Source organism: Arachis ipaensis, chromosome B05, assembly GCF_000816755.2.
Source record: "Arachis ipaensis cultivar K30076 chromosome B05, Araip1.1, whole genome shotgun sequence".
Taxonomy (NCBI): Eukaryota; Viridiplantae; Streptophyta; class Magnoliopsida; order Fabales; family Fabaceae; genus Arachis; species Arachis ipaensis.
The window spans coordinates 112,422,323-112,427,814 of NC_029789.2; the positions used below are offsets into that span (position 1 = coordinate 112,422,323).

At 35.5% G+C, this 5,492-nt stretch overlaps 1 long non-coding RNA gene across 2 annotated transcripts in view; it reads right to left on the bottom strand.

The window, feature by feature from the left end:
• LOC110262961 overlaps positions 2,064–5,492 on the bottom strand; it is a 10,864-nt gene continuing 7,435 nt past the window's right edge. For both annotated transcript variants that reach the window (XR_002347974.1, XR_002347973.1), the window contains 2 exons: positions 3,195–3,296; positions 2,064–2,132 (listed from right to left, as the gene is read on the bottom strand). This is a non-coding gene — a long non-coding RNA (uncharacterized LOC110262961). The remainder of the gene's footprint in view (positions 2,133–3,194; positions 3,297–5,492) is intronic.

Sequence of the window (5,492 nt, forward strand, 5' to 3'; positions counted from 1 at the left end):
CTGTTGATTTATCTATTGCAAAGTCATAATTGATAATGGAGCTGCTAAGATCGTTGCTGCTGCCATAAATTGGGGATAAAGGGGATTATTGAGTTAAATTCTACGATTGAGACATCGAGGTAGGGGTTTTTTCTTGAAATCTATTTTACATTACAGAGTTGTGATAAATAGATATTGAAGCAAAAAGATATACTTCTGTGATTATATTTTTCTTGTGGATGTGATGGTTTGTTGGATTGGATTATTGGGTGCTTAATTATGTGAGTGGTGTATGGTTGTTGGTAAAAAGCGGTTTGAAATGTTATTTACTTGATTATTGTGAAAGGTGGATTTTCTTGGTTTTAGAGTTTTATTTGATAACATAAATGAATTGATTTTGGAAATAATTTGAGATATGAAAATAAATTGATTCTGGGAGCGGTTTGATTTTGAGTTGGTCTGATTTTATAAATGATTTAATATTTGAGCTGATTTGATTTTAAAAAGAGTTTTGTTGTTGGAATTTATTTGATTTGAAAATAAACTGATATTGGAATTGGTTCAACTCTAGAAAATGTTTGAGATTTGGAAATGGTTGAGAAAAGGTTTGAGAAATGTTTGGATGGGACCCAAAAAGGATGGCAGTGTCTGAGTTTTAGAGGAGATGCTGCCGAAATTTTATAAAATTGGAAGTTTTATTTGAAGTAATTACTTAAAAAGATTTGTTTTTAAACATTATATGTTTTAAGATTGATTTATTTATCAAAGAAAGAATTATGTTTTGAATTGGGATTGTTAATGGATGGAATGGAAAGAAGAATGATGAGGATTTTCTTTGAAATATGGTATTTGAATGAATTTGGAAACGAGATTTGGATTGATGAATGATGATGATGTTGAGAATGATGAAAATGTTGATAATGATGAGAATGTTGAGATATGGATTGAGAATGTTGAAATATGATCTTTGAATTATTCATTTGGCTTATGAATTTGAATTATCTGAGATACGAGGTTCCCTGGATAAAGTACCATGGCTTGCCACCACTTGTACCAGGTTGAAAACTCAATACTCTATTGACCCTACGACGTAAGTGTACCGGGAACTATATAAATTCCCGGGAATGTTATCCCCATTGAGCAATATTGATTATTTGAGAAAAGCTATGCATAAACTCTTGGGGATGCACGTCGGGGGACAGTCTAAGGACAATTCAGACTTGTCGGGTTGGCTGGATAACCGACAGATGAGCCTCATCAACCATAGGATAGGCATGCATCATATGCATCTGTATGCTTTGCTTGGGTTTGAACTTGTTTTGGTTTGCCTAATTGCTAAACTGTTCTTAACTGCTACTTGAACTATTTGTTGTAACTGCTACCTACTTGTGCTTTCCTTGTCTGTCTTGCCTGTGTTTGTCCTGGCATGCTACATTTGAGAATAAACTTTGGTGCTAAATTAATGTTTGTGTTATTTGATTGCGTGGTTGATGTCTGATTTGAGATTTTCTTATAATAAAGGAAAGGTTTCGGATTTCTGAAATATTAAACATTGTTTCTTCGAAAAGGTTTTGAACGATTACGTATTGGTTTTTAAAAGATTCATAAGGCAATGATAATCATTAAGCTTGAAATCAGTTTTCTTATTAGATATCTTCTTATGACAACTTTGAAACTCCGTGGTGAAACCGTGTGGTTAGGTTCTCACCCCCCTACAGCTTTACCTTTTCAGGAACCAGATGAAGAGGCATTAAGAAGAGTTATACTGTGTTTGGTTTATATACTGATGTGTTAATTAGATTATTTTCTTCCCTTGTCTTTGTTATTACAAGTTTGTAAGAGGGATAGGAGTTGTATGTTTTATTTGTATAATATATTATGAGATATTATGTAAGGAGTCTTGTATATGAATCTATGCCTGCTTGTATTTTTCTTAAGATAAAGTATTTATTTTCTGGTTTTCAAAGAAATCAGCGATACAGTGTCGGGTCACAGGCTCTTATTTTAATATTTAATATGTAAAGTAATCGTAATACTTCTTGCTATCAGAGTAGCGTAGCCGGAAACGTGACTTCTGATAGTGAGGGTGTTACATTACTTCCTTCTTCAGACGTTTTTTGTGTAGCCTGTTCTATAGCATTCTTAAATTCATCCTGCTAATATCAAAATCAGATCAATTATTACATGAGAAAATAAAAAGAATAAGAATCACCATTATGCAAACAAAAACCACGTACCTCATACATCATATAATATGATATATAAGCACAATGTTATCTTCTTTTTTTTTTTTCACTAACAACGGTACTAGCTAGTGAAACCATACATGTAGAAAATTAAAGTATATGTTAAATACTTCTTTGAAAACTAAAAATAAAGGATGTTAAGTAACAAAAACAGAAATAAACCCAAAACTTCACTATCATAAGTTTAATAAAATGATGATATAAGGGAGATAATAATTTAATAAGTACCAAAAATAGAACGAGAAAAAAAGTAGAATATGAAAAAAGAAATGGAGAACAGATTATGCATAATTCTAGACTAACTGGTTTACTTGTTATCATCATACAATAAAAAATGTATCAGCAGGATCACACATTGCATTAAGCCATTAACTTCAATAACCAGCCTTTTAACTTGCAAGGAGTTCAATCATCATATGTATCTTAGCTTATAAATACAAAAAGGAATTCATCACACACTGTAACAACAATCTCAATAAGAGAATGCAAAGAAGCCTGTCTAGTGGAGAACAGAAATAGATAATAATAATAATATGCATATAGAAATGACAGGATCAGCATAGAATTAACCATATATCTAGTGTACTATTCTCTTTTCATTAAAATATACACAAAATGAAATGGCATGTCAACATTGTTTATTTATCTTTTCTTCTTATAAAAAACAAGAATAAAAATTATCTTCTAGCTTGGAGAGGGTTTCCTATTTACTTCAGTGAAAGTTTTTAAGAAGTCAATATTGCTACTCTTTATTTTTGATATGTCAATCCCTGGTTTATGTAAAAACTTATTCCTTAGGTCAAGGTTACTAGTGCGATGCTATTGATATGCAGGATCCTCTTATACCTAATGCACGTGATTATATATTCAATAATATAGTTAAGATACATATGTAGAATCCTCCTATCAAATGCAATATTGTTTAATACATACAGGGAGAGATATATATTTTGATTAAGATAGACTCACCTCAACATGTTTTGATTTCTTATCCACCCATGTCTCATCTTTATGTTTATGGGTCTTCGCAAACAATTCTAACTGTGTTGAAGTCCTCTTTAATGATTTTTTCTACCAAACATATAAATTAAAAAAAAACCTATGAGTATCAACTACCAATTGAAGTATATAAAATTATAACATAAAAGATCTAAGTTTTTCTATAACATCATCATATTAGCTTTGTGTTGGGTAATGGAAATTGAGCCAATAGTATAAAGAGCTGCTCCAAACCCGCTGCAATCTTATGCTTGATTTAACTTGCCTTGTGCACTCTTTTTGTAACACCCTACCATACAGAATCTTATGCTTAAGTCATAATTCAGAGATGGCAAGGCATTACGACCTCTAAAATAAAAATTTAGTACGTATAGTAGTATGAATGATGTTTATTACTAGGAGCCTTTGAAGAAAAAGGGGTAAACAAAAATCGTAACTCGAAAAGCGCAACACTCTGAATTCTTCAGTCTAACTAATACTTCCCTTTCCAATTCCTTCAGACCTCCCAACCACCAGCAGGAGTATAATATAGCAAACACAGTTATATCAGACAAGAGATTTACAAATAGGAACAGATAAGGCATCTAGACAATTAGCAAGTAATATGCAGTCAAATAGGCAATCTCAAACAATTCATATAGTATGCATATGATGAATGCCTGTCCCTAGGGGCTGATGATATCATCTGTCGGTTATAGAGCCAACCCGACAAGTCCTGGTAGCTAACCATTGGACTGTCCCTCTGTCGCGCATCCCCAACTCGAGTTATACTCATCATAAACTTGATCATAATCATGATCCATATCCATCACCCTCACTGGTGAATATTTACGAGGGCGAGCTCATCCGGGCCTTTCACAGTGCCCGGCCATACTTACGACATAGGGTCACAAGAGCTTCGAGTCTCAACCTGGAGCACGTGGTGGCTAGCCACTGCTTCCTCCCAGGGAAACCCTCATCTCTGATGGTGGAAGTGCAAACATTCACAATTCATTCAACAGCATATATGCATTTATACTTAGCCATAATCATGGCTCCGCCGTAACATGGCAATAATCTAGCCATCCGGCTCACGGTTAAATCCATAACCAGCCAATTCATTAACAATTACGGCCCTTCGGCCCATAGCACAACAAGCACTTCCACCGCCATCCTCCGCATCTCACATAATCATCTTTGATCCTCATTGATCATTCATCTTTTCCTTGCTTCACTCGCAAGTTACTACATTTACTAGCCCCTTGCCTCATTGCGAGGCATATTATAATGATTTAAGACATAAGTGGTGAGATCGGAGGCTTAGAAGTATGAAATTTGGCTTTTAAAACTCAAAAATCAACTTTGGGATGAAAACAGGGCCACGCGTACGCGCACTCCACGCGCAAGCGTGGATGGCCACAAAACTCATCGATGCGCAAGCGTCATACGCGCGGACGCGCGGGTTGAAAAATAGCCAAACGACGCGCGAGCGTCAACCACGCGTACACGTGGGTGCTCTTGCGCCCCAGGCACAAAACTGGCACAACTCTCGGGAAAATGGCTGGGCATTTGGTGCAGCGCATCGGCGCGCCCGCGCACACCATGCGCACGCGTGGATGGTGCTTTCTTGAAGAACGGCGCGTACGCGCCAAGTGCGCCAACGCGCGGAGGGTCATTCTGCTAAAAATTTTCTAAGTTAAAAGCTGCAGAATTCACAAATTCAACCCCCAATCTTCCGACGGACATAACTTTCTCATTTTAAATCGTTTTTCACCTGTTCTTTGAACGGCATGGACATCCCGGATCCAATTTCATTTCTAAACAGGTTTGGCACAAATCAGAGATCTGTAGTCCAAGTTATGTCCCGTCAAAGTATGCCCAAAAACCATGTTTTCATACAAAATCATAAAGTGCCATTTTCAAAACAAGCCACTTTCAACTCTTTTAAAAATCAATCAAAACATGCCAATTTCATCCCTTTTATTTGAAATCAATCAAAATGTACCAAAATCAACTTCAAGCCATCCTCAACTCACACATTGACATTTTACCAAATTTTCCAAAATCACCATCCAACCCTTTTAACACTTCTCAATCAAATGGCTAAAGGACAAACACAATATCATGTCATACATCCTCCCTCAACCCAATTTCCAATAATACCATTTCTAATCAACCATCATTATACATAATCAACATCATACTCACCATCAACATGGTATCACCCATCAATTCAACCTCAATCATCCATCAAGCATATATCACAACATGCATTTCTCGTATATTACA